Source organism: Phalacrocorax carbo, unplaced genomic scaffold (genome assembly GCF_963921805.1).
Source record: "Phalacrocorax carbo unplaced genomic scaffold, bPhaCar2.1 SCAFFOLD_150, whole genome shotgun sequence".
In the NCBI taxonomy this organism is placed as follows: domain Eukaryota; kingdom Metazoa; phylum Chordata; class Aves; order Suliformes; family Phalacrocoracidae; genus Phalacrocorax; species Phalacrocorax carbo.
This window is the reverse complement of record NW_026990332.1, coordinates 1-27,829: the sequence shown is the minus strand read 5'-3', so window position 1 is coordinate 27,829 and position 27,829 is coordinate 1. Positions and strand designations below refer to the sequence as shown.

At 59.8% G+C, this 27,829-nt stretch overlaps 1 long non-coding RNA gene across 9 annotated transcripts in view; it reads right to left on the bottom strand.

Annotated features, from left to right (window-relative positions):
• The window catches only part of LOC135311025 (uncharacterized), a 55,616-nt gene extending 31,999 nt beyond the window's left edge, over positions 1-23,617 (bottom strand). For 5 of the 9 annotated variants that reach the window (XR_010370928.1, XR_010370932.1, XR_010370929.1 and 2 more), the window contains exons 1-9: positions 23,532-23,617; positions 18,689-18,880; positions 18,321-18,430; positions 13,102-13,293; positions 12,734-12,843; positions 7,687-7,878; positions 7,319-7,428; positions 1,782-1,973; positions 1,414-1,523 (exon numbers count right to left, since the gene is read on the bottom strand). This is a non-coding gene — a long non-coding RNA (uncharacterized LOC135311025). The remainder of the gene's footprint in view (positions 1-1,413; positions 1,524-1,781; positions 1,974-7,318; positions 7,429-7,686; positions 7,879-12,733; positions 12,844-13,101; positions 13,294-18,320; positions 18,431-18,688; positions 18,881-23,531) is intronic. The other 4 variants (XR_010370934.1, XR_010370931.1, XR_010370933.1 and 1 more) reach the window with 4 other exon arrangements.
• Between the last annotated feature and the right edge of the window lie 4,212 nt (positions 23,618-27,829).

Here is a 27,829-nt window from a genome sequence, read left to right as displayed (position 1 = left end):
GACAGAGAGAGATGAGGACAAACAAACAGCACGGGTCTACGTGACAGAGAACGTGGAATTAGAACACAGAGAGGGGGAGCCGGACAGAGAGAGAGGCCGAGAGAAAAATCTAGACGGGCTACGGCGGGCAGAGGCAGGAATTAAAACCTAGGGACAGGGAGCTGGACAGAGAGAGACGGAGATCACAGGGAACAGCGGCGGGTGCAGGAAGAACAGGAATTCGAGAATAGGGAAAGGGAGCTGGACAGAGAAGAACTCAGAAAGGCAAGAACAGTAGCAGGGTACAGAGCAGAGCAGACGAACTAAAAAGCGCGGCGGGAGCGTTGAGGCAGACAGAGAGAGATTAAGAAAAAAGTCACGGGCTACGTGGCAAAGCAGGAGGAACTCAGAAACGGGGATGGCAACCAAGGGAGAGTGAGCTGGTGAAGGATAACGGGTATTCAAAGTGAGGGACGGGGAGCTGGGAAAAGCGAGGCAGAGAAAAACAGAATCACAGAGAGAATCACACAAAGCCAAAAAAGAAGAAACTGAACAACAGGAACAGGTGTAACCAAAGCGATGAAGTCAACCAACCAGAGACGGTGTTCCATTACGGGAACACGGAGCGTACGAATCAGCGCATCTGTCGATCTGCATTTTAGTCCCTAGGCGATCGTTAATGTCAGCAGAACAACAGACAACGTGCTTCTGTCAGAAAAGGATGACAAAACGCGGTTTCGTGTAGCGCACTGAGAAAACTAGCCAAGACTGCCAAGATTAAGAGCCAAGGTAAAAGGCAATTCTGGCAGGGGGAGATCGCGACCACCGACTCACGGACCACCACCGAGCCTGCGCAGTGATTTACATATGGAACGAGCCAGTTTGTACCGATCAGTAGACAGGACGATAATGAATATGTATGAATACGTAAAATTTTGATCTACAAATTCTACGGGAAAGGTGTGTGAGGTACGCACGCCAGGAGGAGCGATCCCCCGTGCATCCGGCGCCGTGAATAAAGAACGCCTGCTCTTTAATACTAAATCGGCGTTGAGGAGTTGTTTCCGATTTTACCGCGTTTTTCGGTAACACAGGGAGTCAGACCAAGAGGGCCAGAGAAAGACAAAATACCGACAGGCTACAGGACAGAGCAGGAGGAATAAAAAAATAAAAACGGAGCCAGAGCCAGGCAGAGAGAGGCGGAGAAAGAACAAGTAGCCACAGGCTACAGGACAGAGAGAGGGAGGCCTGAAAAGACGGGGAGGCAGGGAGCCACTCAGAGCAAGATGGAGAAAGAAGGGGCGGGGGGGCGCCAAAAAAAAAAAAAAAAAAACATTTTGCAGCAGGTAAGGAAAGAGAGGGGGCCAGGGGAGAGACAGGGAGGGCCCAGGATGCACAAGAGAGGCAACGGGGCCCCAGTGGCCCAGGACTCACCGCGACTCTCGCTCTCAGCGCTGCTGGCACAATTTAGCCGTTCAGATGCTTCTTTCCCCTCCTCTCCGCCCTGCCTCTTCTGCAGCTCCAGACTCTAGGCCGTCCTGCACCTAAAGAGGATACACGGGTGTCTTACCGCTCTTACGAGATGAGGCTTCCTAGGCACGTAGCCTAGCTCGCTCGTGCACTACACGCCCGTACCCAACTCCCGGTTACGCGTACAGACCCTGCGGTGCACGTTGGTGGCCTGGCCCGCTGCGGGCTACGAAGGGGGATCCTCCCTCCCTCACCTGCAGGGACAGGCTCTCTCTTGCCTGCGGCAGGAAGGCAGCTGGCAGCCAGAGCGCCTTCAGTTTCTGCTGCTTTACCTTTCGTTGGCGTCTCCAGCTTCAGCCGAGGCAGCTCCTGTCCACAGCCGGGAAGGGCTCTGTGTGTCCCTTTTCACCCCCGCGCTGCGAGGATGGCAACGCCGGGCAGAGAGAAGCCACGCAAGCCTGAGACGGCCGCAGTCAACGGCATCCCCGGGGGAAGGACAGACAACCACGTCCTCAGCACGGTCTCTGCGAGAGGGAAAGAAGAAACAGCGACCGTCATTACCGTCGATCGACCCTGGCCAAAGCCCCTCCTTGCGCAGGGGCTTCTGGACACACCGCTCCTTCCCCGCGCTACTGCTAAGGGCCCCTGCGCCGAGGGGGAATCCAGTGCGCTCGAGGGCCGGCTCGCTGCCTTCACGACAGGGCCTGGGGGCGGCCAAGGGCTACGCAGCACGCTTCAGGGGAGGTGCCGGGGCTGGGGGCAGGCGCACGGGGCAAGGGGGGGGCCAGGGGAGGCTGAGCGGCAGCTCCGGTGAGCCGGGGAGGCGGCGGCCATCGTCTGCGCCCTGGGCAGGGGGAAAAGGTCCTCCTCCTTTCCCTCTTCCCTTCTGTCAGCTCCCGGGGAACTCACCGCTTCTCGGGGAGCGGCCGCACCTGGAAGCCCCCAGAAATCAACACGAATCCAACCCCAAAAATACACCGCGCCTACCGTACGCGGCACGGCCGCCCGGCACCCGAGCGCCGGAACACCGCGCCTCCCGCCGCGCCCCGGCGAGCCACGTGACAGGGCCGGCAGCCACTGCGCCAGGACTACAGCTCCCGGCATGCTCTGCGGCACAACACGGCCGCCCGGCAGCCCCCCGCCACAAGGACTACAGCTCCCGCCATGCTCTGCGCCACAACACGGCCGCCCGGCAGCCCCCCGCCACAAGGACTACAGCTCCCGGCATGCTCTGCGCCACAACACGGCCGCCCGGCACCCCCCGCCACAAGGACTACAGCTCCCGCCATGCTCTGCGCCACAACACGGCCGCCCGGCAGCCCCCCGCCACAAGGACTACAGCTCCCGCCATGCTCTGCGCCACAACACGGCCGCCCGGCAGCCCCCCGACACAAGGACTACAGCTCCCGGCACGCTCTGCGCCACAACACGGCCGCCCGGCAGCCCCCCGACACAAGGACTACAGCTCCCGCCATGCTCTGCGCCACAACACGGCCGCCCGGCAGCCCCCCGCCACAAGGACTACAGCTCCCGGCACGCTCTGCGCCACAACACGGCCGCCCGGCAGCCCCCCGACACAAGGACTACAGCTCCCGCCATGCTCTGCGGCACAACACGGCCGCCCGGCAGCCCCCCGCCACAAGGACTACAGCTCCCGCCATGCTCTGCGCCACAACACGGCCGCCCGCCCAGCCGGCAGACGCACCACCGCAGCTCCCGGCACGCCGCGAGCCCGCCCTCCCCGCTCTCTCACCCTGCGGGGCACCGTCCCTCCCGCCGATGCACCCGGAAGCCCCACCGAGCCCTCAGCACAGCCTCGCTCTCCCCACCGCCCGCTCCGACCCGCCGCTGCCCCGCCGCAGCCCTCCTCGGGGCTTGACCCGGCACGCAGCGGCCCCCCACCCAGCCCCCGCTCACCTCCCCCCTCGCTACACTCGCAGCCCGCTGACGCTCGGCCACAGCTCCGCTCCGCTCCGCCCTCGGCTCACACTGGCCCCCCGGAGCAGGGCACCACCCCTTTTCCAGGGAGGAGCCGGCACCGGCAGCCCCACTGCCCGCACCTGGGGCTCCTCCAGCCAGACCCCGCCCACAGCTGAGGCGCAGCAGCAACGGGGGGCCCCCTCCCCTCACCCCCACAGTGCACCACCTCCTCCCCTGGGCTCCGTCACAGCCCCTTGCCCCACGCCAAGGGAGCGCAAACGCAGCCCTCAGGCCAAAGGAGAGGGCAGCTGTTGGTGCAGGCGCGCACGTAACAAGTCCCAGGAGCGATTCGTGGCTCAGGGTCCCCAACGCTCCCCCTGCCCCAAGGCCACCTCGGCCGCCGTTGCCGCAGCCGCACGGAGCTGGTGGTGGCTGGGATAGTGCTCATTTTCTCCACAGTAGCTAGGAAGGGATACGTTTTGGATTTATGCTCAAAACACCGTTAATAATGTAGAGATGTTTTGGTTCTTGCTGAGCACTGCTTCCACAGTCAGGGCCTCTTCTGGTTCTCTCAGTGCCCCACCAGCAAGCAGGCTGGGACAGCTGGGAAAGCTTTCCCAGCTAACTGACCAAAGGGATATTCCATACCATTTGACATCATGCTCAGCACACGCAGCTGGGGGAAGAAGGGGGAGTCCTTGGGGGGGGGGGGGCTACGGCATTTCTCTCCCTAAGTAACCATGACACATGACAGAGCCCTGCTTTCCCAGAGGTGGCTCAACACCTGCCCGCCGAAAAGGAGGAGTGAATTAATTCCTTGCTTTGCTTCCACGCACAGCTTTTGCTTTACCTATTAAACAGTCTTGATCTCAACCCATGATTTTTCTCACTTTTACCCTTCCAGCTCTCTCCCCCAGCCCACTGAGGGTGGAGCGAGCAAGCAGCTCCCTGGTGCAGAGTTGCCAGCTGGGGCTGAACCACGGCACGCGCTTGTCCGCGTTTGGCAGGGAAGGGACCGTCCGTCGCCTGGCTCCTGGAGCGACGGGCTGCTGGGCAGAGGGGGAGGCCACCAAAGGTGAGGAGCAGGGCACAGGACAGTAGGAAGAGAGAAGAGAAGAGCGGCAGCCGGCTGGACGGGGGCGGGGGGGCGTGTGTGCGTGTAGTGAGAAGGCACGAGGCAGGGAACAGTACGGCCAGAGAAGGACAGGGAGCCTGACGGAGGTGGAGATACAAGCAGCAGAGAGAGGGGAAGAGAGGCAGCAGAGAGAGGGGAAGAGAGGCAGCAGAGAGAGGGGAAGAGAGGCAGCAGAGAGAGGGGAAGAGAGGCAGCAGAGAGAGGGGAAGAGAGGCAGCAGAGAGAGGGGAAGAGAGGCAGCAGAGAGAGGGGAAGAGAGGCAGCAGAGAGAGGGGAAGAGAGGCAGCAGAGAGAGGGGAAGAGAGGCAGCAGAGAGAGGGGAAGAGAGGCAGCAGAGAGAGGGGAAGAGAGGCAGCAGAGAGAGGGGAAGAGAGGCAGCAGAGAGAGGGGAAGAGAGGCAGCAGAGAGAGGGGAAGAGAGGCAGCAGAGAGAGGGGAAGAGAGGCAGCAGAGAGAGGGGAAGAGAGGCAGCAGAGAGAGGGGAAGAGAGGCAGCAGAGAGAGGGGAAGAGAGGCAGCAGAGAGAGGGGAAGAGCAGGACACAGACCAACAAAGAAGGAAGAGGAGCAAGCTGGAGACGCACAAAGAACCTGGGGCAGGCAGCACGACAGCGAGGGAGGAAAGAAGAATAGGGGCAGGAAGCTGGACCGAGCGCGATGGAGACAGACAAGACAAGCGACAAGAACAGGGCAGAGAGGGAAGAATGAAGCCACGGGGACAGGGAGCCGAGACAGCCAACAACGGAGGGAAGGGGCCGGGGAGGGAACACCACAAAACAAACCATGGGGCTACGTGGTACAGAGCATGAGAAGGCAGAGAATTAAGAATTAGGGACAGGGAGCCAGAACAACAACAAAAAACCACCCAAAACAAAGGGCGATGGGGAGCAAAAGGAATCGCAATGCGTACAGAAAGGAGAGAGAAACAATTCTAAAACAGGGTCATGGGGAAGCCAGAGACAGCAAGATGGAGAAAGGACAAAAGCTACAGGCTACAGGGCAGAGAGGGAAGAATTAATGAATAGACACAGAGAGCTGGGCAGAAAGAGATGGAGAAAGGCTGAAGATCACACGGCCAACAGGGAAGAGAGAAGAGAGGGAGGAATTTTCAAAACAGGGGCAAGAAGCCAGAGAGAGGGAGAGAGGCGCAACAATAAAATGGGGACAGGCCACAGGGCGGCGAGGAGGGAATCGATGAATAAGAACAGGAGACCAAAGAGAACACAATGTAGAATGGAGAAAAGGAACAGCAGCCTACAGGGAAGGAGGAATTAAAGATCAGGCACTGGGAGGCAGACAGAGACACATGAAGAAACAAGTAGGAAAAAAAAAAAAACAAACAACGGCAATGGGCTACAAAGACAGACAGAGAGGGAAGAAATAAAACATAGCAGCAAGGAGCTGGACAGAGAGAGATGAGGACAAACAAACAGCACGGGTCTACGTGACAGAGAACGTGGAATTAGAACACAGAGAGGGGGAGCCGGACAGAGAGAGAGGCCGAGAGAAAAATCTAGACGGGCTACGGCGGGCAGAGGCAGGAATTAAAACCTAGGGACAGGGAGCTGGACAGAGAGAGACGGAGATCACAGGGAACAGCGGCGGGTGCAGGAAGAACAGGAATTCGAGAATAGGGAAAGGGAGCTGGACAGAGAAGAACTCAGAAAGGCAAGAACAGTAGCAGGGTACAGAGCAGAGCAGACGAACTAAAAAGCGCGGCGGGAGCGTTGAGGCAGACAGAGAGAGATTAAGAAAAAAGTCACGGGCTACGTGGCAAAGCAGGAGGAACTCAGAAACGGGGATGGCAACCAAGGGAGAGTGAGCTGGTGAAGGATAACGGGTATTCAAAGTGAGGGACGGGGAGCTGGGAAAAGCGAGGCAGAGAAAAACAGAATCACAGAGAGAATCACACAAAGCCAAAAAAGAAGAAACTGAACAACAGGAACAGGTGTAACCAAAGCGATGAAGTCAACCAACCAGAGACGGTGTTCCATTACGGGAACACGGAGCGTACGAATCAGCGCATCTGTCGATCTGCATTTTAGTCCCTAGGCGATCATTAATGTCAGCAGAACAACAGACAACGTGCTTCTGTCAGAAAAGGATGACAAAACGCGGTTTCGTGTAGCGCACTGAGAAAACTAGCCAAGACTGCCAAGATTAAGAGCCAAGGTAAAAGGCAATTCTGGCAGGGGGAGATCGCGACCACCGACTCACGGACCACCACCGAGCCTGCGCAGTGATTTACATATGGAACGAGCCAGTTTGTACCGATCAGTAGACAGGACGATAATGAATATGTATGAATACGTAAAATTTTGATCTACAAATTCTACGGGAAAGGTGTGTGAGGTACGCACGCCAGGAGGAGCGATCCCCCGTGCATCCGGCGCCGTGAATAAAGAACGCCTGCTCTTTAATACTAAATCGGCGTTGAGGAGTTGTTTCCGATTTTACCGCGTTTTTCGGTAACACACGGAGTCAGACCAAGAGGGCCAGAGAAAGACAAAATACCGACAGGCTACAGGACAGAGCAGGAGGAATAAAAAAATAAAAACGGAGCCAGAGCCAGGCAGAGAGAGGCGGAGAAAGAACAAGTAGCCACAGGCTACAGGACAGAGAGAGGGAGGCCTGAAAAGACGGGGAGGCAGGGAGCCACTCAGAGCAAGATGGAGAAAGAAGGGGCGGGGGGGCGCCAAAAAAAAAAAAAAAAAAACATTTTGCAGCAGGTAAGGAAAGAGAGGGGGCCAGGGGAGAGACAGGGAGGGCCCAGGATGCACAAGAGAGGCAACGGGGCCCCAGTGGCCCAGGACTCACCGCGACTCTCGCTCTCAGCGCTGCTGGCACAATTTAGCCGTTCAGATGCTTCTTTCCCCTCCTCTCCGCCCTGCCTCTTCTGCAGCTCCAGACTCTAGGCCGTCCTGCACCTAAAGAGGATACACGGGTGTCTTACCGCTCTTACGAGATGAGGCTTCCTAGGCACGTAGCCTAGCTCGCTCGTGCACTACACGCCCGTACCCAACTCCCGGTTACGCGTACAGACCCTGCGGTGCACGTTGGTGGCCTGGCCCGCTGCGGGCTACGAAGGGGGATCCTCCCTCCCTCACCTGCAGGGACAGGCTCTCTCTTGCCTGCGGCAGGAAGGCAGCTGGCAGCCAGAGCGCCTTCAGTTTCTGCTGCTTTACCTTTCGTTGGCGTCTCCAGCTTCAGCCGAGGCAGCTCCTGTCCACAGCCGGGAAGGGCTCTGTGTGTCCCTTTTCACCCCCGCGCTGCGAGGATGGCAACGCCGGGCAGAGAGAAGCCACGCAAGCCTGAGACGGCCGCAGTCAACGGCATCCCCGGGGGAAGGACAGACAACCACGTCCTCAGCACGGTCTCTGCGAGAGGGAAAGAAGAAACAGCGACCGTCATTACCGTCGATCGACCCTGGCCAAAGCCCCTCCTTGCGCAGGGGCTTCTGGACACACCGCTCCTTCCCCGCGCTACTGCTAAGGGCCCCTGCGCCGAGGGGGAATCCAGTGCGCTCGAGGGCCGGCTCGCTGCCTTCACGACAGGGCCTGGGGGCGGCCAAGGGCTACGCAGCACGCTTCAGGGGAGGTGCCGGGGCTGGGGGCAGGCGCACGGGGCAAGGGGGGGGCCAGGGGAGGCTGAGCGGCAGCTCCGGTGAGCCGGGGAGGCGGCGGCCATCGTCTGCGCCCTGGGCAGGGGGAAAAGGTCCTCCTCCTTTCCCTCTTCCCTTCTGTCAGCTCCCGGGGAACTCACCGCTTCTCGGGGAGCGGCCGCACCTGGAAGCCCCCAGAAATCAACACGAATCCAACCCCAAAAATACACCGCGCCTACCGTACGCGGCACGGCCGCCCGGCACCCGAGCGCCGGAACACCGCGCCTCCCGCCGCGCCCCGGCGAGCCACGTGACAGGGCCGGCAGCCACTGCGCCAGGACTACAGCTCCCGGCACGCTCTGCGCCACAACACGGCCGCCCGGCAGCCACTGCGCCAGGACTACAGCTCCCGCCATGCTCTGCGCCACAACACGGCCGCCCGGCAGCCCCCCGCCACAAGGACTACAGCTCCCGCCATGCTCTGCGCCACAACACGGCCGCCCGGCAGCCGCGCGCCGCAAGGACTACAGCTCCCGCCATGCTCTGCGCCACAACACGGCCGCCCGGCAGCCCCCCGCCACAAGGACTACAGCTCCCGCCATGCTCTGCGCCACAACACGGCCGCCCAGCAGCCCCCCGCCACAAGGACTACAGCTCCCGGCACGCTCTGCGCCACAACATGGCCGCCCGGCAGCCCCCCGCCACAAGGACTACAGCTCCCGCCATGCTCTGCGCCACAACATGGCCGCCCGGCAGCCCCCCGACACAAGGACTACAGCTCCCGGCATGCTCTGCGCCACAACACGGCCGCCCGCCCAGCCGGCAGACGCACCACCGCAGCTCCCGCCACGCCGCGAGCCCGCCCTCCCCGCTCTCTCACCCTGCGGGGCACCGTCCCTCCCGCCGATGCACCCGGAAGCCCCACCGAGCCCTCAGCACAGCCTCGCTCTCCCCACCGCCCGCTCCGGCCCGCTCCGACCCGCCGCTGCCCCGCCGCAGCCCTCCTCGGGGCTTGACCCGGCACGCAGCGGCCCCCCACCCAGCCCCCGCTCACCTCCCCCCTCGCTACACTCGCAGCCCGCTGACGCTCGGCCACAGCTCCGCCCCGCTCCGCCCTCGGCTCACACTGGCCCCCCGGAGCAGGGCACCACCCCTTTTCCAGGGAGGAGCCGGCACCGGCAGCCCCACTGCCCGCACCTGGGGCTCCTCCAGCCAGACCCCGCCCACAGCTGAGGCGCAGCAGCAACGGGGGGCCCCCTCCCCTCACCCCCACAGTGCACCACCTCCTCCCCTGGGCTCCGTCACAGCCCCTTGCCCCACGCCAAGGGAGCGCAAACGCAGCCCTCAGGCCAAAGGAGAGGGCAGGTGTTTGTGCAGGCGCGCACGTAACAAGTCCCAGGAGCGATTCGTGGCTCAGGGTCCCCAACGCTCCCCCTGCCCCAAGGCCACCTCGGCCGCCGTTGCCGCAGCCGCACGGAGCTGGTGGTGGCTGGGATAGTGCTCATTTTCTCCACAGTAGCTAGGAAGGGATACGTTTTGGATTTATGCTCAAAACACCGTTAATAATGTAGAGATGTTTTGGTTCTTGCTGAGCACTGCTTCCACAGTCAGGGCCTCTTCTGGTTCTCTCAGTGCCCCACCAGCAAGTAGGCTGGGACAGCTGGGAAAGCTTTCCCAGCTAACTGACCAAAGGGATATTCCATACCATTTGACATCATGCTCAGCACACGCAGCTGGGGGAAGAAGGGGGAGTCCTTGGGGGGGGGGGGGGGGGCTACGGCATTTCTCTCCCTAAGTAACCATGACACATGACAGAGCCCTGCTTTCCCAGAGGTGGCTCAACACCTGCCCGCCGAAAAGGAGGAGTGAATTAATTCCTTGCTTTGCTTCCACGCACAGCTTTTGCTTTACCTATTAAACAGTCTTGATCTCAACCCATGATTTTTCTCACTTTTACCCTTCCAGCTCTCTCCCCCAGCCCACTGAGGGTGGAGCGAGCAAGCAGCTCCCTGGTGCAGAGTTGCCAGCTGGGGCTGAACCACGGCACGCGCTTGTCCGCGTTTGGCAGGGAAGGGACCGTCCGTCGCCTGGCTCCTGGAGCGACGGGCTGCTGGGCAGAGGGGGAGGCCACCAAAGGTGAGGAGCAGGGCACAGGACAGTAGGAAGAGAGAAGAGAAGAGAAGAGCGGCAGCCGGCTGGACGGGGGCGGGGGGGCGTGTGTGCGTGTAGTGAGAAGGCACGAGGCAGGGAACAGGACGGCCAGAGAAGGACAGGGAGCCTGACGGAGGTGGAGATACAAGCAGCAGAGAGAGGGGAAGAGAGGCAGCAGAAAGAGGGGGGAAGAGCAGGACACAGACCAACAAAGAAGGAAGAGGAGCAGGCTGGAGACGCACAGAGAACCTGGGGCAGGCAGCACGACAGCGAGGGAGGAAAGAAGAATAGGGGCAGGAAGCTGGACCGAGCGCGATGGAGACAGACAAGACAAGCGACAAGAACAGGGCAGAGAGGGAAGAATGAAGCCACGGGGACAGGGAGCCGAGACAGCCAACAACGGAGGGAAGGGGCCGGGGAGGGAACACCACAAAACAAACCATGGGGCTACGTGGTACAGAGCATGAGAAGGCAGAGAATTAAGAATTAGGGACAGGGAGCCAGAAAAACAACAAAAAACCACCCAAAACAAAGGGCGATGGGGAGCAAAAGGAATCGCAATGCGTACAGAAAGGAGAGAGAAACAATTCTAAAACAGGGTCATGGGGAAGCCAGAGACAGCAAGATGGAGAAAGGACAAAAGCTACAGGCTACAGGGCAGAGAGGGAAGAATTAATGAATAGACACAGAGAGCTGGGCAGAAAGAGATGGAGAAAGGCTGAAGATCACACGGCCAACAGGGAAGAGAGAAGAGAGGGAGGAATTTTCAAAACAGGGGCAAGAAGCCAGAGAGAGGGAGAGAGGCGCAACAATAAAATGGGGACAGGCCACAGGGCGGCGAGGAGGGAATCGATGAATAAGAACAGGAGACCAAAGAGAACACAATGTAGAATGGAGAAAAGGAACAGCGGCCTACAGGGAAGGAGGAATTAAAGATCAGGCACTGGGAGGCAGACAGAGACACATGAAGAAACAAGTAGGAAAAAAAAAAAAAAACAAACAACGGCAATGGGCTACAAAGACAGACAGAGAGGGAAGAAATAAAACATAGCAGCAAGGAGCTGGACAGAGAGAGATGAGGACAAACAAACAGCACGGGTCTACGTGACAGAGAACGTGGAATTAGAACACAGAGAGGGGGAGCCGGACAGAGAGAGAGGCCGAGAGAAAAATCTAGACGGGCTACGGCGGGCAGAGGCAGGAATTAAAACCTAGGGACAGGGAGCTGGACAGAGAGAGACGGAGATCACAGGGAACAGCGGCGGGTGCAGGAAGAACAGGAATTCGAGAATAGGGAAAGGGAGCTGGACAGAGAAGAACTCAGAAAGGCAAGAACAGTAGCAGGGTACAGAGCAGAGCAGACGAACTAAAAAGCGCGGCGGGAGCGTTGAGGCAGACAGAGAGAGATTAAGAAAAAAGTCACGGGCTACGTGGCAAAGCAGGAGGAACTCAGAAACGGGGATGGCAACCAAGGGAGAGTGAGCTGGTGAAGGATAACGGGTATTCAAAGTGAGGGACGGGGAGCTGGGAAAAGCGAGGCAGAGAAAAACAGAATCACAGAGAGAATCACACAAAGCCAAAAAAGAAGAAACTGAACAACAGGAACAGGTGTAACCAAAGCGATGAAGTCAACCAACCAGAGACGGTGTTCCATTACGGGAACACGGAGCGTACGAATCAGCGCATCTGTCGATCTGCATTTTAGTCCCTAGGCGATCATTAATGTCAGCAGAACAACAGACAACGTGCTTCTGTCAGAAAAGGATGACAAAACGCGGTTTCGTGTAGCGCACTGAGAAAACTAGCCAAGACTGCCAAGATTAAGAGCCAAGAAGGTAAAAGGCAATTCTGGCAGGGGGAGATCGCGACCACCGACTCACGGACCACCACCGAGCCTGCGCAGTGATTTACATACGGAACGAGCCAGTTTGTACCGATCAGTAGACAGGACGATAATGAATATGTATGAATACGTAAAATTTTGATCTACAAATTCTACGGGAAAGGTGTGTGAGGTACGCACGCCAGGAGGAGCGATCCCCCGTGCATCCGGCGCCGTGAATAAAGAACGCCTGCTCTTTAATACTAAATCGGCGTTGAGGAGTTGTTTCCGATTTTACCGCGTTTTTCGGTAACACAGGGAGTCAGACCAAGAGGGCCAGAGAAAGACAAAATACCGACAGGCTACAGGACAGAGCAGGAGGAATAAAAAAATAAAAACGGAGCCAGAGCCAGGCAGAGAGAGGCGGAGAAAGAACAAGTAGCCACAGGCTACAGGACAGAGAGAGGGAGGCCTGAAAAGACGGGGAGGCAGGGAGCCACTCAGAGCAAGATGGAGAAAGAAGGGGCGGGGGGGCGCCAAAAAAAAAAAAAAAAAAACATTTTGCAGCAGGTAAGGAAAGAGAGGGGGCCAGGGGAGAGACAGGGAGGGCCCAGGATGCACAAGAGAGGCAACGGGGCCCCAGTGGCCCAGGACTCACCGCGACTCTCGCTCTCAGCGCTGCTGGCACAATTTAGCCGTTCAGATGCTTCTTTCCCCTCCTCTCCGCCCTGCCTCTTCTGCAGCTCCAGACTCTAGGCCGTCCTGCACCTAAAGAGGATACACGGGTGTCTTACCGCTCTTACGAGATGAGGCTTCCTAGGCACGTAGCCTAGCTCGCTCGTGCACTACACGCCCGTACCCAACTCCCGGTTACGCGTACAGACCCTGCGGTGCACGTTGGTGGCCTGGCCCGCTGCGGGCTACGAAGGGGGATCCTCCCTCCCTCACCTGCAGGGACAGGCTCTCTCTTGCCTGCGGCAGGAAGGCAGCTGGCAGCCAGAGCGCCTTCAGTTTCTGCTGCTTTACCTTTCGTTGGCGTCTCCAGCTTCAGCCGAGGCAGCTCCTGTCCACAGCCGGGAAGGGCTCTGTGTGTCCCTTTTCACCCCCGCGCTGCGAGGATGGCAACGCCGGGCAGAGAGAAGCCACGCAAGCCTGAGACGGCCGCAGTCAACGGCATCCCCGGGGGAAGGACAGACAACCACGTCCTCAGCACGGTCTCTGCGAGAGGGAAAGAAGAAACAGCGACCGTCATTACCGTCGATCGACCCTGGCCAAAGCCCCTCCTTGCGCAGGGGCTTCTGGACACACCGCTCCTTCCCCGCGCTACTGCTAAGGGCCCCTGCGCCGAGGGGGAATCCAGTGCGCTCGAGGGCCGGCTCGCTGCCTTCACGACAGGGCCTGGGGGCGGCCAAGGGCTACGCAGCACGCTTCAGGGGAGGTGCCGGGGCTGGGGGCAGGCGCACGGGGCAAGGGGGGGCCAGGGGAGGCTGAGCGGCAGCTCCGGTGAGCCGGGGAGGCGGCGGCCATCGTCTGCGCCCTGGGCAGGGGGAAAAGGTCCTCCTCCTTTCCCTCTTCCCTTCTGTCAGCTCCCGGGGAACTCACCGCTTCTCGGGGAGCGGCCGCACCTGGAAGCCCCCAGAAATCAACACGAATCCAACCCCAAAAATACACCGCGCCTACCGTACGCGGCACGGCCGCCCGGCACCCGAGCGCCGGAACACCGCGCCTCCCGCCGCGCCCCGGCGAGCCACGTGACAGGGCCGGCAGCCACTGCGCCAGGACTACAGCTCCCGGCACGCTCTGCGCCACAACACGGCCGCCCGGCAGCCACTGCGCCAGGACTACAGCTCCCGCCATGCTCTGCGCCACAACACGGCCGCCCGGCAGCCCCCCGCCACAAGGACTACAGCTCCCGCCATGCTCTGCGCCACAACACGGCCGCCCGGCAGCCCCCCGCCACAAGGACTACAGCTCCCGGCACGCTCTGCGCCACAACACGGCCGCCCGGCAGCCCCCCGACACAAGGACTACAGCTCCCGCCATGCTCTGCGGCACAACACGGCCGCCCGGCAGCCCCCCGACACAAGGACTACAGCTCCCGGCACGCTCTGCGCCACAACATGGCCGCCCGCCCAGCCGGCAGACGCACCACCGCAGCTCCCGGCACGCCGCGAGCCCGCCCTCCCCGCTCTCTCACCCTGCGGGGCACCGTCCCTCCCGCCGATGCACCCGGAAGCCCCACCGAGCCCTCAGCACAGCCTCGCTCTCCCCACCGCCCGCTCCGACCCGCCGCTGCCCCGCCGCAGCCCTCCTCGGGGCTTGACCCGGCACGCAGCGGCCCCCCACCCAGCCCCCGCTCACCTCCTCCCTCGCTACACTCGCAGCCCGCTGACGCTCGGCCACAGCTCCGCTCCGCTCCGCCCTCGGCTCACACTGGCCCCCCGGAGCAGGGCACCACCCCTTTTCCAGGGAGGAGCCGGCACCGCCAGCCCCACTGCCCGCACCTGGGGCTCCTCCAGCCAGACCCCGCCCACAGCTGAGGCGCAGCAGCAACGGGGGGCCCCCTCCCCTCACCCCCACAGTGCACCACCTCCTCCCCTGGGCTCCGTCACAGCCCCTTGCCCCACGCCAAGGGAGCGCAAACGCAGCCCTCAGGCCAAAGGAGAGGGCAGGTGTTGGTGCAGGCGCGCACGGAACAAGTCCCAGGAGCGATTCGTGGCTCAGGGTCCCCAACGCTCCCCCTGCCCCAAGGCCACCTCGGCCGCCGTTGCCGCAGCCGCACGGAGCTGGTGGTGGCTGGGATAGTGCTCATTTTCTCCACAGTAGCTAGGAAGGGATACGTTTTGGATTTATGCTCAAAACACCGTTAATAATGTAGAGATGTTTTGGTTCTTGCTGAGCACTGCTTCCACAGTCAGGGCCTCTTCTGGTTCTCTCAGTGCCCCACCAGCAAGCAGGCTGGGACAGCTGGGAAAGCTTTCCCAGCTAACTGACCAAAGGGATATTCCATACCATTTGACATCATGCTCAGCACACGCAGCTGGGGGAAGAAGGGGGAGTCCTTGGGGGGGGGGGGGCTACGGCATTTCTCTCCCTAAGTAACCATGACACATGACAGAGCCCTGCTTTCCCAGAGGTGGCTCAACACCTGCCCGCCGAAAAGGAGGAGTGAATTAATTCCTTGCTTTGCTTCCACGCACAGCTTTTGCTTTACCTATTAAACAGTCTTGATCTCAACCCATGATTTTTCTCACTTTTACCCTTCCAGCTCTCTCCCCCAGCCCACTGAGGGTGGAGCGAGCAAGCAGCTCCCTGGTGCAGAGTTGCCAGCTGGGGCTGAACCACGGCACGCGCTTGTCCGCGTTTGGCAGGGAAGGGACCGTCCGTCGCCTGGCTCCTGGAGCGACGGGCTGCTGGGCAGAGGGGGAGGCCACCAAAGGTGAGGAGCAGGGCACAGGACAGTAGGAAGAGAGAAGAGAAGAGCGGCAGCCGGCTGGACGGGGGCGGGGGGGCGTGTGTGCGTGTAGTGAGAAGGCACGAGGCAGGGAACAGGACGGCCAGAGAAGGACAGGGAGCCTGACGGAGGTGGAGATACAAGCAGCAGAGAGAGGGGAAGAGAGGCAGCAGAGAGAGGGGAAGAGAGGCAGCAGAGAGAGGGGAAGAGAGGCAGCAGAGAGAGGGGAAGAGAGGCAGCAGAGAGAGGGGAAGAGAGGCAGCAGAGAGAGGGGAAGAGAGGCAGCAGAGAGAGGGGAAGAGAGGCAGCAGAGAGAGGGGAAGAGAGGCAGCAGAGAGAGGGGAAGAGAGGCAGCAGAGAGAGGGGAAGAGAGGCAGCAGAGAGAGGGGAAGAGAGGCAGCAGAGAGAGGGGAAGAGAGGCAGCAGAGAGAGGGGAAGAGAGGCAGCAGAGAGAGGGGAAGAGAGGCAGCAGAGAGAGGGGAAGAGAGGCAGCAGAGAGAGGGGAAGAGCAGGACACAGACCAACAAAGAAGGAAGAGGAGCAAGCTGGAGACGCACAAAGAACCTGGGGCAGGCAGCACGACAGCGAGGGAGGAAAGAAGAATAGGGGCAGGAAGCTGGACCGAGCGCGATGGAGACAGACAAGACAAGCGACAAGAACAGGGCAGAGAGGGAAGAATGAAGCCACGGGGACAGGGAGCCGAGACAGCCAACAACGGAGGGAAGGGGCCGGGGAGGGAACACCACAAAACAAACCATGGGGCTACGTGGTACAGAGCATGAGAAGGCAGAGAATTAAGAATTAGGGACAGGGAGCCAGAACAACAACAAAAAACCACCCAAAACAAAGGGCGATGGGGAGCAAAAGGAATCGCAATGCGTACAGAAAGGAGAGAGAAACAATTCTAAAACAGGGTCATGGGGAAGCCAGAGACAGCAAGATGGAGAAAGGACAAAAGCTACAGGCTACAGGGCAGAGAGGGAAGAATTAATGAATAGACACAGAGAGCTGGGCAGAAAGAGATGGAGAAAGGCTGAAGATCACACGGCCAACAGGGAAGAGAGAAGAGAGGGAGGAATTTTCAAAACAGGGGCAAGAAGCCAGAGAGAGGGAGAGAGGCGCAACAATAAAATGGGGACAGGCCACAGGGCGGCGAGGAGGGAATCGATGAATAAGAACAGGAGACCAAAGAGAACACAATGTAGAATGGAGAAAAGGAACAGCAGCCTACAGGGAAGGAGGAATTAAAGATCAGGCACTGGGAGGCAGACAGAGACACATGAAGAAACAAGTAGGAAAAAAAAAAAAACAAACAACGGCAATGGGCTACAAAGACAGACAGAGAGGGAAGAAATAAAACATAGCAGCAAGGAGCTGGACAGAGAGAGATGAGGACAAACAAACAGCACGGGTCTACGTGACAGAGAACGTGGAATTAGAACACAGAGAGGGGGAGCCGGACAGAGAGAGAGGCCGAGAGAAAAATCTAGACGGGCTACGGCGGGCAGAGGCAGGAATTAAAACCTAGGGACAGGGAGCTGGACAGAGAGAGACGGAGATCACAGGGAACAGCGGCGGGTGCAGGAAGAACAGGAATTCGAGAATAGGGAAAGGGAGCTGGACAGAGAAGAACTCAGAAAGGCAAGAACAGTAGCAGGGTACAGAGCAGAGCAGACGAACTAAAAAGCGCGGCGGGAGCGTTGAGGCAGACAGAGAGAGATTAAGAAAAAAGTCACGGGCTACGTGGCAAAGCAGGAGGAACTCAGAAACGGGGATGGCAACCAAGGGAGAGTGAGCTGGTGAAGGATAACGGGTATTCAAAGTGAGGGACGGGGAGCTGGGAAAAGCGAGGCAGAGAAAAACAGAATCACAGAGAGAATCACACAAAGCCAAAAAAGAAGAAACTGAACAACAGGAACAGGTGTAACCAAAGCGATGAAGTCAACCAACCAGAGACGGTGTTCCATTACGGGAACACGGAGCGTACGAATCAGCGCATCTGTCGATCTGCATTTTAGTCCCTAGGCGATCATTAATGTCAGCAGAACAACAGACAACGTGCTTCTGTCAGAAAAGGATGACAAAACGCGGTTTCGTGTAGCGCACTGAGAAAACTAGCCAAGACTGCCAAGATTAAGAGCCAAGGTAAAAGGCAATTCTGGCAGGGGGAGATCGCGACCACCGACTCACGGACCACCACCGAGCCTGCGCAGTGATTTACATATGGAACGAGCCAGTTTGTACCGATCAGTAGACAGGACGATAATGAATATGTATGAATACGTAAAATTTTGATCTACAAATTCTACGGGAAAGGTGTGTGAGGTACGCACGCCAGGAGGAGCGATCCCCCGTGCATCCGGCGCCGTGAATAAAGAACGCCTGCTCTTTAATACTAAATCGGCGTTGAGGAGTTGTTTCCGATTTTACCGCGTTTTTCGGTAACACAGGGAGTCAGACCAAGAGGGCCAGAGAAAGACAAAATACCGACAGGCTACAGGACAGAGCAGGAGGAATAAAAAAATAAAAACGGAGCCAGAGCCAGGCAGAGAGAGGCGGAGAAAGAACAAGTAGCCACAGGCTACAGGACAGAGAGAGGGAGGCCTGAAAAGACGGGGAGGCAGGGAGCCACTCAGAGCAAGATGGAGAAAGAAGGGGCGGGGGGGCGCCAAAAAAAAAAAAAAAAAAAACATTTTGCAGCAGGTAAGGAAAGAGAGGGGGCCAGGGGAGAGACAGGGAGGGCCCAGGATGCACAAGAGAGGCAACGGGGCCCCAGTGGCCCAGGACTCACCGCGACTCTCGCTCTCAGCGCTGCTGGCACAATTTAGCCGTTCAGATGCTTCTTTCCCCTCCTCTCCGCCCTGCCTCTTCTGCAGCTCCAGACTCTAGGCCGTCCTGCACCTAAAGAGGATACACGGGTGTCTTACCGCTCTTACGAGATGAGGCTTCCTAGGCACGTAGCCTAGCTCGCTCGTGCACTACACGCCCGTACCCAACTCCCGGTTACGCGTACAGACCCTGCGGTGCACGTTGGTGGCCTGGCCCGCTGCGGGCTACGAAGGGGGATCCTCCCTCCCTCACCTGCAGGGACAGGCTCTCTCTTGCCTGCGGCAGGAAGGCAGCTGGCAGCCAGAGCGCCTTCAGTTTCTGCTGCTTTACCTTTCGTTGGCGTCTCCAGCTTCAGCCGAGGCAGCTCCTGTCCACAGCCGGGAAGGGCTCTGTGTGTCCCTTTTCACCCCCGCGCTGCGAGGATGGCAACGCCGGGCAGAGAGAAGCCACGCAAGCCTGAGACGGCCGCAGTCAACGGCATCCCCGGGGGAAGGACAGACAACCACGTCCTCAGCACGGTCTCTGCGAGAGGGAAAGAAGAAACAGCGACCGTCATTACCGTCGATCGACCCTGGCCAAAGCCCCTCCTTGCGCAGGGGCTTCTGGACACACCGCCCCTTCCCCGCGCTACTGCTAAGGGCCCCTGCGCCGAGGGGGAATCCAGTGCGCTCGAGGGCCGGCTCGCTGCCTTCACGACAGGGCCTGGGGGCGGCCAAGGGCTACGCAGCACGCTTCAGGGGAGGTGCCGGGGCTGGGGGCAGGCGCACGGGGCAAGGGGGGGGCCAGGGGAGGCTGAGCGGCAGCTCCGGTGAGCCGGGGAGGCGGCGGCCATCATCTGCGCCCTGGGCAGGGGGAAAAGGTCCTCCTCCTTTCCCTCTTCCCTTCTGTCAGCTCCCGGGGAACTCACCGCTTCTCGGGGAGCGGCCGCACCTGGAAGCCCCCAGAAATCAACACGAATCCAACCCCAAAAATACACCGCGCCTACCGTACGCGGCACGGCCGCCCGGCACCCGAGCGCCGGAACACCGCGCCTCCCGCCGCGCCCCGGCGAGCCACGTGACAGGGCCGGCAGCCACTGCGCCAGGACTACAGCTCCCGGCATGCTCTGCGCCACAACACGGCCGCCCGGCAGCCACTGCGCCAGGACTACAGCTCCCGGCACGCTCTGCGCCACAACACGGCCGCCCGGCAGCCCCCCGACACAAGGACTACAGCTCCCGGCATGCTCTGCGGCACAACACGGCCGCCCGGCAGCCCCCCGACACAAGGACTACAGCTCCCGGCATGCTCTGCGGCACAACACGGCCGCCCGGCAGCCCCCCGACACAAGGACTACAGCTCCCGCCATGCTCTGCGCCACAACACGGCCGCCCGCCCAGCCGGCAGACGCACCACCACAGCTCCCGGCACGCCGCGAGCCCGCCCTCCCCGCTCTCTCACCCTGCGGGGCACCGTCCCTCCCGCCGATGCACCCGGAAGCCCCACCGAGCCCTCAGCACAGCCTCGCTCTCCCCACCGCCCGCTCCGACCCGCCGCTGCCCCGCCGCAGCCCTCCTCGGGGCTTGACCCGGCACGCAGCGGCCCCCCACCCAGCCCCCGCTCACCTCCCCCCTCGCTACACTCGCAGCCCGCTGACGCTCGGCCACAGCTCCGCTCCGCCCCGCCCTCGGCTCACACTGGCCCCCCGGAGCAGGGCACCACCCCTTTTCCAGGGAGGAGCCGGCACCGCCAGCCCCACTGCCCGCACCTGGGGCTCCTCCAGCCAGACCCCGCCCACAGCTGAGGCGCAGCAGCAACGGGGGGCCCCCTCCCCTCACCCCCACAGTGCACCACCTCCTCCCCTGGGCTCCGTCACAGCCCCTTGCCCCACGCCAAGGGAGCGCAAACGCAGCCCTCAGGCCAAAGGAGAGGGCAGGTGTTTGTGCAGGCGCGCACGTAACAAGTCCCAGGAGCGATTCGTGGCTCAGGGTCCCCAACGCTCCCCCTGCCCCAAGGCCACCTCGGCCGCCGTTGCCGCAGCCGCACGGAGCTGGTGGTGGCTGGGATAGTGCTCATTTTCTCCACAGTAGCTAGGAAGGGATACGTTTTGGATTTATGCTCAAAACACCGTTAATAATGTAGAGATGTTTTGGTTCTTGCTGAGCACTGCTTCCACAGTCAGGGCCTCTTCTGGTTCTCTCAGTGCCCCACCAGCAAGTAGGCTGGGACAGCTGGGAAAGCTTTCCCAGCTAACTGACCAAAGGGATATTCCATACCATTTGACATCATGCTCAGCACACGCAGCTGGGGGAAGAAGGGGGAGTCCTTGGGGGGGGGGGGGGGGGGCTACGGCATTTCTCTCCCTAAGTAACCATGACACATGACAGAGCCCTGCTTTCCCAGAGGTGGCTCAACACCTGCCCGCCGAAAAGGAGGAGTGAATTAATTCCTTGCTTTGCTTCCACGCACAGCTTTTGCTTTACCTATTAAACAGTCTTGATCTCAACCCATGATTTTTCTCACTTTTACCCTTCCAGCTCTCTCCCCCAGCCCACTGAGGGTGGAGCGAGCAAGCAGCTCCCTGGTGCAGAGTTGCCAGCTGGGGCTGAACCACGGCACGCGCTTGTCCGCGTTTGGCAGGGAAGGGACCGTCCGTCGCCTGGCTCCTGGAGCGACGGGCTGCTGGGCAGAGGGGGAGGCCACCAAAGGTGAGGAGCAGGGCACAGGACAGTAGGAAGAGAGAAGAGAAGAGCGGCAGCCGGCTGGACGGGGGCGGGGGGGCGTGTGTGCGTGTAGTGAGAAGGCACGAGGCAGGGAACAGGACGGCCAGAGAAGGACAGGGAGCCTGACGGAGGTGGAGATACAAGCAGCAGAGAGAGGGGAAGAGAGGCAGCAGAAAGAGGGGGGAAGAGCAGGACACAGACCAACAAAGAAGGAAGAGGAGCAGGCTGGAGACGCACAGAGAACCTGGGGCAGGCAGCACGACAGCGAGGGAGGAAAGAAGAATAGGGGCAGGAAGCTGGACCGAGCGCGATGGAGACAGACAAGACAAGCGACAAGAACAGGGCAGAGAGGGAAGAATGAAGCCACGGGGACAGGGAGCCGAGACAGCCAACAACGGAGGGAAGGGGCCGGGGAGGGAACACCACAAAACAAACCATGGGGCTACGTGGTACAGAGCATGAGAAGGCAGAGAATTAAGAATTAGGGACAGGGAGCCAGAAAAACAACAAAAAACCACCCAAAACAAAGGGCGATGGGGAGCAAAAGGAATCGCAATGCGTACAGAAAGGAGAGAGAAACAATTCTAAAACAGGGTCATGGGGAAGCCAGAGACAGCAAGATGGAGAAAGGACAAAAGCTACAGGCTACAGGGCAGAGAGGGAAGAATTAATGAATAGACACAGAGAGCTGGGCAGAAAGAGATGGAGAAAGGCTGAAGATCACACGGCCAACAGGGAAGAGAGAAGAGAGGGAGGAATTTTCAAAACAGGGGCAAGAAGCCAGAGAGAGGGAGAGAGGCGCAACAATAAAATGGGGACAGGCCACAGGGCGGCGAGGAGGGAATCGATGAATAAGAACAGGAGACCAAAGAGAACACAATGTAGAATGGAGAAAAGGAACAGCGGCCTACAGGGAAGGAGGAATTAAAGATCAGGCACTGGGAGGCAGACAGAGACACATGAAGAAACAAGTAGGAAAAAAAAAAAAAACAAACAACGGCAATGGGCTACAAAGACAGACAGAGAGGGAAGAAATAAAACATAGCAGCAAGGAGCTGGACAGAGAGAGATGAGGACAAACAAACAGCACGGGTCTACGTGACAGAGAACGTGGAATTAGAACACAGAGAGGGGGAGCCGGACAGAGAGAGAGGCCGAGAGAAAAATCTAGACGGGCTACGGCGGGCAGAGGCAGGAATTAAAACCTAGGGACAGGGAGCTGGACAGAGAGAGACGGAGATCACAGGGAACAGCGGCGGGTGCAGGAAGAACAGGAATTCGAGAATAGGGAAAGGGAGCTGGACAGAGAAGAACTCAGAAAGGCAAGAACAGTAGCAGGGTACAGAGCAGAGCAGACGAACTAAAAAGCGCGGCGGGAGCGTTGAGGCAGACAGAGAGAGATTAAGAAAAAAGTCACGGGCTACGTGGCAAAGCAGGAGGAACTCAGAAACGGGGATGGCAACCAAGGGAGAGTGAGCTGGTGAAGGATAACGGGTATTCAAAGTGAGGGACGGGGAGCTGGGAAAAGCGAGGCAGAGAAAAACAGAATCACAGAGAGAATCACACAAAGCCAAAAAAGAAGAAACTGAACAACAGGAACAGGTGTAACCAAAGCGATGAAGTCAACCAACCAGAGACGGTGTTCCATTACGGGAACACGGAGCGTACGAATCAGCGCATCTGTCGATCTGCATTTTAGTCCCTAGGCGATCGTTAATGTCAGCAGAACAACAGACAACGTGCTTCTGTCAGAAAAGGATGACAAAACGCGGTTTCGTGTAGCGCACTGAGAAAACTAGCCAAGACTGCCAAGATTAAGAGCCAAGGTAAAAGGCAATTCTGGCAGGGGGAGATCGCGACCACCGACTCACGGACCACCACCGAGCCTGCGCAGTGATTTACATATGGAACGAGCCAGTTTGTACCGATCAGTAGACAGGACGATAATGAATATGTATGAATACGTAAAATTTTGATCTACAAATTCTACGGGAAAGGTGTGTGAGGTACGCACGCCAGGAGGAGCGATCCCCCGTGCATCCGGCGCCGTGAATAAAGAACGCCTGCTCTTTAATACTAAATCGGCGTTGAGGAGTTGTTTCCGATTTTACCGCGTTTTTCGGTAACACACGGAGTCAGACCAAGAGGGCCAGAGAAAGACAAAATACCGACAGGCTACAGGACAGAGCAGGAGGAATAAAAAAATAAAAACGGAGCCAGAGCCAGGCAGAGAGAGGCGGAGAAAGAACAAGTAGCCACAGGCTACAGGACAGAGAGAGGGAGGCCTGAAAAGACGGGGAGGCAGGGAGCCACTCAGAGCAAGATGGAGAAAGAAGGGGCGGGGGGGCGCCAAAAAAAAAAAAAAAAAAACATTTTGCAGCAGGTAAGGAAAGAGAGGGGGCCAGGGGAGAGACAGGGAGGGCCCAGGATGCACAAGAGAGGCAACGGGGCCCCAGTGGCCCAGGACTCACCGCGACTCTCGCTCTCAGCGCTGCTGGCACAATTTAGCCGTTCAGATGCTTCTTTCCCCTCCTCTCCGCCTTGCCTCTTCTGCAGCTCCAGACTCTAGGCCGTCCTGCACCTAAAGAGGATACACGGGTGTCTTACCGCTCTTACGAGATGAGGCTTCCTAGGCACGTAGCCTAGCTCGCTCGTGCACTACACGCCCGTACCCAACTCCCGGTTACGCGTACAGACCCTGCGGTGCACGTTGGTGGCCTGGCCCGCTGCGGGCTACGAAGGGGGATCCTCCCTCCCTCACCTGCAGGGACAGGCTCTCTCTTGCCTGCGGCAGGAAGGCAGCTGGCAGCCAGAGCGCCTTCAGTTTCTGCTGCTTTACCTTTCGTTGGCGTCTCCAGCTTCAGCCGAGGCAGCTCCTGTCCACAGCCGGGAAGGGCTCTGTGTGTCCCTTTTCGCCCCCGCGCTGCGAGGATGGCAACGCCGGGCAGAGAGAAGCCACGCAAGCCTGAGACGGCCGCAGTCAACGGCATCCCCGGGGGAAGGACAGACAACCACGTCCTCAGCACGGTCTCTGCGAGAGGGAAAGAAGAAACAGCGACCGTCATTACCGTCGATCGACCCTGGCCAAAGCCCCTCCTTGCGCAGGGGCTTCTGGACACACCGCCCCTTCCCTGCGCTACTGCTAAGGGCCCCTGCGCCGAGGGGGAATCCAGTGCGCTCGAGGGCCGGCTCGCTGCCTTCACGACAGGGCCTGGGGGCGGCCAAGGGCTACGCAGCACGCTTCAGGGGAGGTGCCGGGGCTGGGGGCAGGCGCACGGGGCAAGGGGGGGGCCAGGGGAGGCTGAGCGGCAGCTCCGGTGAGCCGGGGAGGCGGCGGCCATCGTCTGCGCCCTGGGCAGGGGGAAAAGGTCCTCCTCCTTTCCCTCTTCCCTTCTGTCAGCTCCCGGGGAACTCACCGCTTCTCGGGGAGCGGCCGCACCTGGAAGCCCCCAGAAATCAACACGAATCCAACCCCAAAAATACACCGCGCGTACCGTACGCGGCACGGCCGCCCGGCACGCGAGCGCCGGAACACCGCGCCTCCCGCCGCGCCCCGGCGAGCCACGTGACAGGGCCGGCAGCCACTGCGCCAGGACTACAGCTCCCGGCACGCTCTGCGCCACAACACGGCCGCCCGGCAGCCACTGCGCCAGGACTACAGCTCCCGCCATGCTCTGCGCCACAACACGGCCGCCCGGCAGCCGCGCGCCGCAAGGACTACAGCTCCCGCCATGCTCTGCGCCACAACACGGCCGCCCGGCAGCCCCCCGACACAAGGACTACAGCTCCCGGCATGCTCTGCGGCACAACACGGCCGCCCGGCAGCCCCCCGACACAAGGACTACAGCTCCCGCCATGCTCTGCGCCACAACACGGCCGCCCGCCCAGCCGGCAGACGCACCACCGCAGCTCCCGGCACGCCGCGAGCCCGCCCTCCCCGCTCTCTCACCCTGCGGGGCACCGTCCCTCCCGCCGATGCACCCGGAAGCCCCACCGAGCCCTCAGCACAGCCTCGCTCTCCCCACCGCCCGCTCCGACCCGCCGCTGCCCCGCCGCAGCCCTCCTCGGGGCTTGACCCGGCACGCAGCGGCCCCCCACCCAGCCCCCGCTCACCTCCTCCCTCGCTACACTCGCAGCCCGCTGACGCTCGGCCACAGCTCCGCTCCGCCCCGCCCTCGGCTCACACTGGCCCCCCGGAGCAGGGCACCACCCCTTTTCCAGGGAGGAGCCGGCACCGGCAGCCCCACTGCCCGCACCTGGGGCTCCTCCAGCCAGACCCCGCCCACAGCTGAGGCGCAGCAGCAACGGGGGGCCCCCTCCCCTCACCCCCACAGTGCACCACCTCCTCCCCTGGGCTCCGTCACAGCCCCTTGCCCCACGCCAAGGGAGCGCAAACGCAGCCCTCAGGCCAAAGGAGAGGGCAGCTGTTGGTGCAGGCGCGCACGTAACAAGTCCCAGGAGCGATTCGTGGCTCAGGGTCCCCAACGCTCCCCCTGCCCCAAGGCCACCTCGGCCGCCGTTGCCGCAGCCGCACGGAGCTGGTGGTGGCTGGGATAGTGCTCATTTTCTCCACAGTAGCTAGGAAGGGATACGTTTTGGATTTATGCTCAAAACACCGTTAATAATGTAGAGATGTTTTGGTTCTTGCTGAGCACTGCTTCCACAGTCAGGGCCTCTTCTGGTTCTCTCAGTGCCCCACCAGCAAGCAGGCTGGGACAGCTGGGAAAGCTTTCCCAGCTAACTGACCAAAGGGATATTCCATACCATTTGACATCATGCTCAGCACACGCAGCTGGGGGAAGAAGGGGGAGTCCTTGGGGGGGGGGGGGGGCTACGGCATTTCTCTCCCTAAGTAACCATGACACATGACAGAGCCCTGCTTTCCCAGAGGTGGCTCAACACCTGCCCGCCGAAAAGGAGGAGTGAATTAATTCCTTGCTTTGCTTCCACGCACAGCTTTTGCTTTACCTATTAAACAGTCTTGATCTCAACCCATGATTTTTCTCACTTTTACCCTTCCAGCTCTCTCCCCCAGCCCACTGAGGGTGGAGCGAGCAAGCAGCTCCCTGGTGCAGAGTTGCCAGCTGGGGCTGAACCACGGCACGCGCTTGTCCGCGTTTGGCAGGGAAGGGACCGTCCGTCGCCTGGCTCCTGGAGCGACGGGCTGCTGGGCAGAGGGGGAGGCCACCAAAGGTGAGGAGCAGGGCACAGGACAGTAGGAAGAGAGAAGAGAAGAGCGGCAGCCGGCTGGACGGGGGCGGGGGGGCGTGTGTGCGTGTAGTGAGAAGGCACGAGGCAGGGAACAGGACGGCCAGAGAAGGACAGGGAGCCTGACGGAGGTGGAGATACAAGCAGCAGAGAGAGGGGAAGAGAGGCAGCAGAGAGAGGGGAAGAGAGGCAGCAGAGAGAGGGGAAGAGAGGCAGCAGAGAGAGGGGAAGAGAGGCAGCAGAGAGAGGGGAAGAGAGGCAGCAGAGAGAGGGGAAGAGAGGCAGCAGAGAGAGGGGAAGAGAAGGACACAGACCAACAAAGAAGGAAGAGGAGCAAGCTGGAGACGCACAAAGAACCTGGGGCAGGCAGCACGACAGCGAGGGAGGAAAGAAGAATAGGGGCAGGAAGCTGGACCGAGCGCGATGGAGACAGACAAGACAAGCGACAAGAACAGGGCAGAGAGGGAAGAATGAAGCCACGGGGACAGGGAGCCGAGACAGCCAACAACGGAGGGAAGGGGCCGGGGAGGGAACACCACAAAACAAACCATGGGGCTACGTGGTACAGAGCATGAGAAGGCAGAGAATTAAGAATTAGGGACAGGGAGCCAGAAAAACAACAAAAAACCACCCAAAACAAAGGGCGATGGGGAGCAAAAGGAATCGCAATGCGTACAGAAAGGAGAGAGAAACAATTCTAAAACAGGGTCATGGGGAAGCCAGAGACAGCAAGATGGAGAAAGGACAAAAGCTACAGGCTACAGGGCAGAGAGGGAAGAATTAATGAATAGACACAGAGAGCTGGGCAGAAAGAGATGGAGAAAGGCTGAAGATCACACGGCCAACAGGGAAGAGAGAAGAGAGGGAGGAATTTTCAAAACAGGGGCAAGAAGCCAGAGAGAGGGAGAGAGGCGCAACAATAAAATGGGGACAGGCCACAGGGCGGCGAGGAGGGAATCGATGAATAAGAACAGGAGACCAAAGAGAACACAATGTAGAATGGAGAAAAGGAACAGCGGCCTACAGGGAAGGAGGAATTAAAGATCAGGCACTGGGAGGCAGACAGAGACACATGAAGAAACAAGTAGGAAAAAAAAAAAAAAAAAACACACAACGGCAATGGGCTACAAAGACAGACAGAGAGGGAAGAAATAAAACATAGCAGCAAGGAGCTGGACAGAGAGAGATGAGGACAAACAAACAGCACGGGTCTACGTGACAGAGAACGTGGAATTAGAACACAGAGAGGGGGAGCCGGACAGAGAGAGAGGCCGAGAGAAAAATCTAGACGGGCTACGGCGGGCAGAGGCAGGAATTAAAACCTAGGGACAGGGAGCTGGACAGAGAGAGACGGAGATCACAGGGAACAGCGGCGGGTGCAGGAAGAACAGGAATTCGAGAATAGGGAAAGGGAGCTGGACAGAGAAGAACTCAGAAAGGCAAGAACAGTAGCAGGGTACAGAGCAGAGCAGACGAACTAAAAAGCGCGGCGGGAGCGTTGAGGCAGACAGAGAGAGATTAAGAAAAAAGTCACGGGCTACGTGGCAAAGCAGGAGGAACT